The sequence below is a fragment of the Euphorbia lathyris genome, chromosome 9 (assembly GCF_963576675.1).
Source record: "Euphorbia lathyris chromosome 9, ddEupLath1.1, whole genome shotgun sequence".
Taxonomy (NCBI): Eukaryota; Viridiplantae; Streptophyta; class Magnoliopsida; order Malpighiales; family Euphorbiaceae; genus Euphorbia; species Euphorbia lathyris.
Window position 1 is genome coordinate 55,692,909 of NC_088918.1, and position 10,151 is coordinate 55,703,059.

The 10,151-nt window shown below is 39.7% G+C and overlaps 1 non-coding gene across 1 annotated transcript; it reads right to left on the minus strand.

Annotated features, from left to right (window-relative positions):
• Nucleotides 1-239: 239 nt before the first annotated feature.
• On the minus strand, nt 240-346 carry LOC136207570 (small nucleolar RNA R71). Its single transcript, XR_010676706.1, has one exon. It is a non-coding gene; the product is annotated as a small nucleolar RNA R71 (small nucleolar RNA).
• Between the last annotated feature and the right edge of the window lie 9,805 nt (nt 347-10,151).

A 10,151-nucleotide genomic window follows, 5' to 3' on the forward strand; every position in this document is an offset into this window, starting at 1 on the left:
TCAATGGATACCAGTCAGAAGACCCAAATGGGCATATCCTGGAGTTTATCACACTATGCAACACTTTCAGATCAACCCGAGGCGTTTCTGTCGATGTGATCAGGCTAAAGCTGTTCCCTTTTTCTCTGAAAGACAAAGCAAAGAACTGGTTGAAAAATCTGCAACCAGGGACAATCACCACTTGGAAAGAAATGGCCAGCGCATTTCTGATGAAATACTTTCCTTCGAGACAGGCCATTAAACTCAGAAATGAGGTATCCCATTTCATGCAAAAAGAGGATGAATCTTTAGCCGAGGCATGGGAGAGGTACAAGGAATTATTAAGAAGGGTACCCAATCATGGCATCCCCATGTGGATGCAGATGCAGAACTTTTACAATGGAGTCACCAACATTTATAAGATCCAAATCGAATCCATTGCAAATGGAAACCCTGAAGACCTTGAACCCCAAGCCTTATATGACCTAATTGAGAGAGTAGTAAGCACGAGCTATAACTGGCACTCTACCAGAAGTGAAGGAAAGAGAATGGGCAATGAAGATGTGGTGTCAAAATTGACAAGCCAGGTGGAACAAGTTGTCAGGCAGCTCGGCAAGATAAATGTATTCTCGATCCACAACGAACCACCGTTCAATGATATATGTGATTTTTGTGGAGGACTGAAGGAAAATAGGCTAACGTATAGCAGCGGAAATAAAAAAAATTTAACCTATTTCCATTAACCCAAGATCCATTAATCGTTATTTCATATAAAGAGGGATAAAAGAAATACCTTTCAGAAGTTCTATCTACCGTTGCAAATGAAGTGCCCACAACTTTTACTTCGAGTTCCCGAGCACAAAACAAAACAATTGAAGATCAAGTTAGAATCAACCGTTTATAACAACCAAAATAGATTGTCTCTAATTAATCAACACAAGATCAAGGATAAAGAGAAAGAGATGAAAATCAATCGAACGGAAGGAAGCGGTAGATAATCTCGTCCTCTTAGTGTGTAGGTCGAAATTTTCTCTTTCCCGGCTTACTTGTCTGTGTCGAAAATTGCATAGGGGGGTATTTATATCCTCTTGTATCTAAACCCTAGTTAGATAGAATTAGGTTACTGAATAAGAATTTAATTCGGAATATAATTCTTATTTATTATCTATAATTATATCTTAAATATAAAGATAATATTAGTAACCTTATAGGATAATAATAGGAGTAATATAATCTAATTAAAACTCCTAACTTATTTATCTTTTAATTAATTTAATTCATAATCCTAATCTAATTAGAATTGATAAAATCAAATTAATTATTTATGTATCCTATATACATAAAAATCGCCCCCTCCTTAACTGGGCCTTATTGGGCTCAGTTGGGCTTCCATCAATTAATTAACATTTGTTTCTCTTTTGGGTTCCAAGTCTTATGTGTGACCCATTAGGTTCTTATTTCTTCTAGCCGTATGCAACTATTAAATTAATTTTCACAAAATTATATTTAATATTTGCATAACGGAATGAGTACGCAAAATGTGATTGGCAAATCTGAAACATTCCCCCAGAGCTATAAGAAGACAGGTTGATTCTGTCGTTGACCTTTCCGTATTAGTTACAGTATAATTCGATCCTTTATCAACTACATCCTTGAACTGAATCTTATGACTATGGATAATGTCAAGTCACATATAGCGAGACGTTCGTTTTACTTGTACAGGCTGAGTCAACTCCAATTAGATAGGTTAAGAGAAATCTGCATTTCAATCTCAAGCTATCACCTTGCAAGGATTTAGAGTCAAGTCTTCTACAAGCGATCCATGGACATATCTCCCATTTATCGGGAGTGATAAATGCTCAATCCAATGTATAACTATCCTGCAATCACTTCATGTGATACCCAACGTCTACCGTTCACACCCCAGAGTCATCTCTGTTAAGGATCGTGTTACAACAGGATCAAAGCGTCACATTCCGTAATCCAGAATTACTAATTAACATTCCTTTGAGTCTGAGGATTACTTATACCTATTAATACTAATGAGATGAACATGTGACAATGATGAATCTACCCATCCTGTTATCTCAAGTCGGGTCCCCAATCCTAACGAACTTCTTTTCATTGGATCCATGTAACTGTCCAGATATCTGTATATATGAAGCTTGTGAGATCAGCTTTCTGTCACGACAGAAGACATTGTTACATGCAAGTCTCAGCAGTGATATGTCAATCCTAAACATATTACTTGACTTGTGGTGGTTTTAACTTTATTAGTTTATTATAAAGTTTCGTCTCACTTCATGCTTGTATGAACACTTTATAATCACTTTAAACAAACTTTACGGATTTCCTTTTATTAGACTTTATTTAGTTCTTAAAAGGGATTGCCTTTATATAGTTATGAAACCATATCTCATTAAAACAAATGATATAAAGAACACTTCATTTACATTAAGTTTGTATCCTAGAACAATTGTCTATAGGACACTAAAACCCTAACATACTCCCATTTGGACTAAAGCCAATTGTTTCTACAACTTATCCCAGTAGAAGTTAAATGACGATCATGTACTTTCTGGGTTAAGGGCTTTGTCAACGGATCTGCAACGTTGTCCTCAGTAGGTACTCTTTCTATTCTCACATCTCCTCTTACCACAATTTCTCTTACAATGTGGTATCGCTTCAGGTAATGCTTGGATGCATTATGAGACCGTGGTTCCTTTGCTTGCACAATGGCTCCATTGTTATCACAGTACAATGTAATGGGATTTACAATGTCAGGCACCACACCAAGTTTAGTAATGAACTTCCTAATCCAAACCGCTTCATTTGCTGCTTCCGCAGCAGCGATATACTCTGACTCGGTCGTAGAGAAAGCTACGCTTCCTTGCTTGGAACTCTTCCAGCTGACCGCACCCCCATTCAAGATAAACAGGTATCCTGATTGGGATTTAAAATCGTTCTCATATGTGAGATGACTGGCATCTGAAAATCCTTCTATTTTCAGATCCCCTTCTCTGTACACTAGGAACATGTCTTTAGTCCTTCTCAAGTACTTAAGAATGTTCTTGACGGCATTCAAGTGCTCGTCTCCCGGATTACCTTGGTAACGACTCGTTATACTTAACGCGAACGCTACGTCAGGTCTAGTGCATAGCATAGCATACATAATCGAACCGATTGCGCTGGCGTACGGGACTATAGCCATGCACTTCTTATCATCTTCGGTTTTAGGACATTGATGATTGCTTAACTTACTCCATGTATCATGGGTAAGTTACCTCATTTCGATTCAAGCATGCTAAACCGCTTTAGCACCTTTTCGATGTATGTAGCCTATGAAAGACCAAGCAGTCTTCTTGATCTATCTCTATAGATCTTTATACCAAGTATATAAGCTGCTTCACCAAGGTCTTTCATGGAGAAGTTACCAGATAACCATACTTTTACCGACTGTAGTAGAGCTATGTCATTTCCCATCAATAATATATCGTCCACATATAATATCAGAAATGCAACTGAGCTCCCACTTGCTTTCTTGTAAATGCAAGCTTCTTCGCAATTTTGTTCGAAACCAAATTGTTTTATAGTTTCGTCAAAACGCTTGTTCTAGCTTCTTGATGCTTGCCTGAGTCTATAAATGGATCTCTAAAGTTTGCAAACCTTGTTTTCATCCTTTGATATGAAACCTTTAGGTTGCATCATATATACATCCTCAAGCAGGTTTCCGTTTAGGAAAGCTGTTTTCACATCCATTTGCCAAATCTCGTAATCGTAGTGAGCGGCAATAGCAAGTATTATTCTGATTGATTTGGACATAGCCACAGGAGAGAAAGTTTCGTCATAATCAATTCCTTATTTCTGACGATATCCTTTCGCTACTAACCTAGCTTTGTAGGTGCTAACTGTTGGTCCCTTGTAAGGTTGCAAATATAGTTCCAAGGGGGGGTTAGGAACTATTTTACCTTTTTAAAATAATTTGGCCAGATTTCTTTTCTTTAAGAAAAGTTTATAAAACAGCGGCACTTAATACTCAGCAAGACACTGGCTTAGTCAACTAGTGACTAGGACAGCTTCGTTGCTTAGGTCAGGAAATAGCACTTAGAGTCTATTCTTGAACCTGCTCGTTTGTAGCGCACAACTCAGCTTGACCTCTTTTACTTGGTCAGTTTTAGTTTGTTTTAAGCAAGCAATATGAATAAGGAGTTAAGGTTTAGAAATACTTCACTCAGCAGATTTATCCAGGTTCGGCTTCTTCTAAGCCTACGTCCTGTCCCCGGAACACCTCCGAGATTTCAAATCCTCTACTGAGCTCTTTAAAGGTAGAGCCTCAAACCTTTTACAATATCAGCAATTGAGTATGACAAGAGTACCTTCCTCTATACTTCTACTCAATCCTAATCTCTCCGCTGAGTACTTAAAACCGAGTACTCAGCCTCTCCTTTCTATTTCTAGAAATGATAAGTGTTTTTGTCCTAATACAAAGATGTGCTAAGACACTTTAGACGATTTACAATCACTCTAGACTTTTACACAAATATGAAAATGTAGTGTAAGAATTTTGCTTTGCTTTTGATGGAGAACTTTTGTATACGTTTGGTCAGCGTAGCGGCTCTTGCTCAAAGTTCTCTGAAGAATGTGGATTCTGAATGCTCTATTTATAGAGAGCTATGAGAGCTTCTGGTTATTTCGAATTTCGAAATAACCGTTGGAGGGAAATGGCTATAAGTCGCTTTCACTGAGTCTGCCAGCAGTTCTCTTTAGCCAATCAGATTCCAGCGTCTTCTGTTCTTCGGTCAGTGAGTCAGTATGTTCCACCATTTTGGGTAATGTCAACCAGACAGCTTGTTGTGTCTTCTGACCTTTACCTAATGAGGAAATACTTTGTCTGGAAGCTGTCTTATGGTCAGTAGCTGTCCTGCACGTTTTGTCGAGACAGCTCAACAGCTTCATACCGAAGTTGTCTACGTGGATCTTCTCGATCCTTCTTCACTCAGCATGCGTTTCATCACTTTAACGGCGACGTTTTGGAGATACGCGGGCTGAGTGATCTTTGGCTTGTTTGACTTGGGCCTTGATTTCCATATAGAGCTTGAGCCTTATGATCTTTATGTCTTATGATAAATTATAAACTCAACATTGAACAAACACATTAGTAACACTAAATCAAAGCATTTAAACTTAGTGTGTTATAGAATATTTACTTTTACTTAATTAATTTTGTCAAATCAAAATCCTGTGGAAAGGTGTTTCAACACTAAGATCAGTTTTATTCTAAACATTCTAAGGTTTAGCTAAATAAGCCTAAGATCAGTTTTCAGTTATAGGTCAGCTTATGGGTCATATTCTATTTTACTCAGTATTCAGCGGAAGTGATGTATAGTGACAGAGCGCTGAGTAAATCATTTGTTCAATGGTTTATATTTGACAAGTTCAAACATCTATATGCAGCATGCATTTATATAATACTTGGCATTCAAAGGATGAATAATCAACAGTTAAAATATGAATGCAAGTATTTCAGGAGTAACAGAAGTTAGGCAAGTCAGGCATAAAATAAAACAACACAAAAACAAACATTAAAAAACAAAACAAGATAAAGTTCTTCTTCCTAACTTCTAACACTTAACACTCTAGTTTCTCTAACACTCTAGAGTTCCTTCTCCTTAGTTGCCACTTTTCTCCCCCGTTTTGTCAGCATCAGCAGTAGGCAAATTAACGGTAGGGGCAGGAGATTTGGCCTGATCCTGCAGCACACGTATTTGACCCTCCAAGGAATTCATATGACTGACCATAGCCAGCATGAGTTCAGTCATTCTGGTCATGTGAGCATGTGTGGGTTGCTGCGTCTGGACAGAGAAGAAGTGATTGATTAATTCATGGATTTCACGCAGAATATGGTGAGTGACAGGTGGATGAGAGGACTAAGCAGGAGTTGATGGAGTAGGTGCTTGTTCTTGAAGCAGAGTGCTTGCTGAGGCGATGACACGCCGACCTGACTCAGTGGCACCAAGGTGTGCATATTTGGCAGAAGTGGGTTCACACTGAGGGCCTTGTGTAGTGACAGGACTACGAGGCGTGTTGACCTCATGTGCTGAGTTGCTTTGAGTTTGAGGTGGGAGTGGAGCTTCTTTTGGACTTACAGGGGTCTTGGCTTGTTTCTCTATGGGAGGAACAGAGGCTTGATTTTGTGGAGACCCCTCTTGAGCAACATGACCCTCAAGAACAGGTTCTTCAGCTGTTCGCAGCTTCTTCTCAGCTGACTCAGCTAGGTCTTGATCAGCTTTCCTCTTGTTGCTTTCTATCAGCCTTATCTTTCTCGGGACAGTATGAATATCCTTCGAGCATGCTCCCTTTTTCTTCTTCTTCTCAGCTTCAGCAACCTCAGATGGCACAGTGGACGGATTCTCAGTTGGAGGTTCATTGATTGGTTCTGTACCCTCAGCAGTGTGAGCGGCTTCAGCCATAACATCATCTATAATGGCATCCAGGTTAGCCAGATTTTCCATTTCTCCAATGGGTTGCTCATCCTCAGCCATAAGATTCTCCTCCTCAGGAGTGGCATTTTCATCATATCCTCTAAGAGGTTGGCTATGTGAGAGTCCATTCAGCAGACGTGCAGTGATAGCAGTTCCCGTTGAACTTATTTCACCAACAGTCTCTATGTTCTTGTCTTGTATTATCCTGGTGATGAGAGAACCTAAACGGAGCTTCCTTCCGCTTCTTTGGAAAGCCCCGACCAAAAATACAGGCATGTTGAAAGGAGTGCTGGTCAGCATATGCCAGATGAAACATTGTTCAAAATTAGAGGCAGATGAGGGAGAGCTGAGTTTAGGGAAGATAAAGTTGGTCAGCAAGAAGTGGGCCATCTTCTGATTTTTGCCCATGCAGGTGCTGGGTACTTCTCCCTTGTAGTTTCTGGGTTTACAGAATCCCTTCATCTTCTCTGCGATGGCTTTCGGTATCAGCTCCTTTGTGGTTCTGAACTGGATCCCTGTATTTGGTATCTCTAGCAATGTAGCTAGATATTCAGGGGTTATCACTATCTTTTGACCCTTGACTGTGGTCTCCAGATAGTCAGAGTCATCTGCATCAACATGCAGGTTGGAGTAGAACTCTCTTACCATTGTAGGATAGGTTTGCCCGGACAGAGAGAAGAGACCTGTCCATTTGTTGTTTTTGATCCATTCACAGAATGGAGTCTCTGAAGAGATGAAGTCAGGGTGAAAGAATCGACTTCTTAATACCTCTTGATTCTTAGCCCAAGAGTGTACTTTAATCATTTTTCTCATTAGGCTAGTTGAAGGACCAGCCTGGTCAGAGGATTTGAGAGTTGGAGAGAAATAACTTTCGTTGTAAGACATTTTTGAAGTTTTGAAGCTCTTTGGAAAATTTTGAAGCTTTCTTAGAGTTCAGTGTATTGTGACGAGGGTAGTGGGTTAGTATTTACTATTTATAGATTTTATGGTTTAGGGTTCCGTTTGAATTTTAATCCAGTTTTGCTCTGGGTTGTCCAATCGCCAGAAACCCTGACACTTATGACACTATTAAGACGTTATTCGGCGCATGCGCAGTACAGGTGTCACCTCGCGTGTAGTGACATTAAATGCTAATAAGTGCTTCTACTTAGCGTTTGTTGATATAAACTTTTCATATTCTGAGTAGTCAGTACATTCTTTAGGAATGGCTTTAAGTTCAAGTTCGAAGCTAATTTACTCAGTGTGCAAGATTACTCAGTATTGTATGTTTAGTCAGTTTCAAGAGATACTCAGCAAACAATAAATCATTCAGCATGTAATTCACTCAGCATTCAATATTCATTTAGCACAGGAATTTACTGAAGAGGATTAAACATACCAATTGCTTCTCTCAGTATGCTAAATTGCTCTCGTGCTAGAGGTTTTGTAAAGATATCAGCAAGCTGCTCGTCTGTTGGCACATAAGTCAGCTTGATTTCTTTCTTGAGTACATGATCTCTGATGAAGTGATGTCTTATGCTGACATGCTTCATCCTGCTGTGCTGGATTGGGTTCTTTGAGAGGTCAATTGCACTTTTGTTGTCGCATTTGACTTCAATTGTCTTTGTTTGAACACCATAATCTTCAAGCTGTTGCTTAATCCAAAGGACCTGAGCAACACAGCTTCCAGCAGCAATGTACTCAGCTTCAGTTGTGGAGAGGGCTACTGATGCCTGCTTCTTGCTGAACCAAGATACAAGACAGCTTCCTAGGAATTGGCATCCTCCAGAGGTGCTTTTTCTTTCCAGCTTGTCTCGTCCATAGTCAGCGTCAGTGTATCCGATGAGTGTAAAGTCATGAGTGTTTGGATACCACAGACCTGCATTTACTGAGCTTTGCAAATATCTAAGGATCCTTTTTACGGCTATGTAATGGGATTCCTTAGGGTTAGCTTGATATCTAGCACAGTAACATACTGAGAACTGAATGTCCGGTCTACTTGCTGTTAAGTAAAGTAAAGAGCCAATCATACCTCGGTATAACTTGCTGTCTACTGACTTACCATTCTCATCAGCACAAAGGACAGTGTCAGTGCCCATAGGAGTGGATATTGGCTTACAATGTTCTAGTTCATATTTCTTCAATATCTCCTTGGCATATTTAGCTTGACTTATGAATATGCCATTCTTTCCTTGCTTAATTTGAAGTCCGAGGAAGAAGTTGAGTTCTCCCATCATTGACATTTCGAATTCAGTCTGCATTTGTTTGCTAAATTCCTTGCACATAGATTCATTAGTAGCACCGAATATAATATCATCTACATATATTTGTGCCAGCAGGGTATCTTTACCCTTTCTCTTAATGAATAAGGTTGTATCAGCTTGACCCCTAACGTAACCTCTAGTCAGTAAAAAGTTGGTCAGCCTCTCATACCAAGCACGTGGTGCTTGCTTGAGTCCATACAGAGTCTTTTTGAGTTTGTAAACGTGGTTTGAGAACTTAGAATCCTCAAACCCTGGAGGCTGATTTACATAGACCTCCTCGTCTATTACTCCATTAAGAAAGGCACTTTTGACATCCATTTGAAACAGTTTAAAGTTCATGTAAGATGCATATGCACATAAAATCCTAATAGCTTCTAGCCTTGCCACTGGGGCAAAGGTCTCACCGTAGTCAATACCTTCTTGCTGACTGTAGCCCTGAGCTACAAGTCTTGCCTTGTTTCTGACTACGTTTCCTTGCTCATCTAGCTTGTTCCTGAAGACCCATCTCGTTCCGATGGTCTTTTGGCTCCTAGGATGTGGCACTAGCTCCCATACATTATTTCTCCTGAACTGATTGAGTTCCTCTTGCATGGCATTCATCCAGAATTCGTCATCCTCAGCTTCGGCAAAGTTCTTCGGCTCAAGTACTGAGACAAAAGCTACATTACCGAGATACTTCCTTAGTTGATTTCTTGTCATCAGCGTATTTCCAGCTGAGTCAAGAATTGCATTTTCTGAATGCCCTCTTAGGACTCTTATCTCCTTTGGTAGACTTGTGTCTTGATCTATCTGTGTTTCAACATTCTCTGCAGAAGTAGATGGGTCAGTGAAAGTAATTTTAGGTTCACTCTTACTCTTGGTCAGCCGTTTTATGAAGGACTCAGTAGCTGGTTCTTGATCAGCAGGTGCTGAGTTTGGTTCATCTTCTGTCAGCGGCTGGTATCTTCCTGCAGGGTTAGTTTCATCGAATTGCACATGTATAGATTCTTCTAATACTTGAGTTCTCTTATTAAAAACTCTGTATGCTTTACTGTTTGTTGAGTAGCCAAGAAAGATAGCCTCATCAGCTTTTGAATCAAATTTGGCTAAGTTATCTTTGGTATTTAAAATAAAACACCTACAGCCAAAGGCACGAAAGTATCCAATGTTGGGCTTTCGTCCTTTCCAAAGTTCATATGGGGTTTTCTTAAGTATAGGTCTAACTAAAGCCCTATTCAGAATATAGCATGCTGTGTTGACAGCTTCTCCCCAAAAATACTTTGGAAGCCTATGCTCATCCAGCATTGTCCTGGCAATCTCAACCAGAGTTCTGTTCTTCCTTTCAACAACCCCATTTTGCTGAGGCGTTCTAGGAGCAGAGAAATTATGGTCAATGTCGCTGGCTTCACAGAATTCAACAAACTTTTGGTTCTTGAATTCTCCACCATTATCACTATGGATATGAGCT